Source organism: Geospiza fortis, unplaced genomic scaffold, assembly GCF_000277835.1.
Source record: "Geospiza fortis unplaced genomic scaffold, GeoFor_1.0 scaffold27, whole genome shotgun sequence".
NCBI classification, from domain to species: Eukaryota; Metazoa; Chordata; class Aves; order Passeriformes; family Thraupidae; genus Geospiza; species Geospiza fortis.
In genome coordinates, this window is record NW_005054329.1 from 2054729 (window position 1) to 2055187 (window position 459).

The following is a 459-nucleotide window of genomic DNA, read 5'->3' on the forward strand; positions in this document are numbered from 1 at the left end:
GGTTTGATGGGGAAGTGTGGATTAAATAAATGATTCCCGCGTGTCGGGTGCTGAAAGGGAGGCTCAGCCCGGGCCGTGCCGCTCTCCCCTGGCGCTGCTCGCCTGCAGCTCGAGCTTTGTGACACGTCTGAGCCCCAGCTCCCGGGGCCGCATCCACCACGGACAGGAAAACGAACGGACTCTGCTTGGCCCAGACCCCGCACTGGGAATCAGCTCTCCTATGGCCCGAGTAGCCTGGAAAACATTGCTTTTCCAGCAGCGCTTTCCAACAAACACCAAATCCTACAGATTTCTTCTTGGCACCGACCGAAGCATTTTTACAGCGACTGATTTTTCTCTGTGAGATTCAGAGAAAGGCTGAAAGGCTGCTCCCGCTTCCAGGAATCCCGGCGAGCACAGGTCGTTCCCTCTCGGGACAACGCTGCGCAGGCACTGCCCGCATCCCACCCCCTGCCCGCC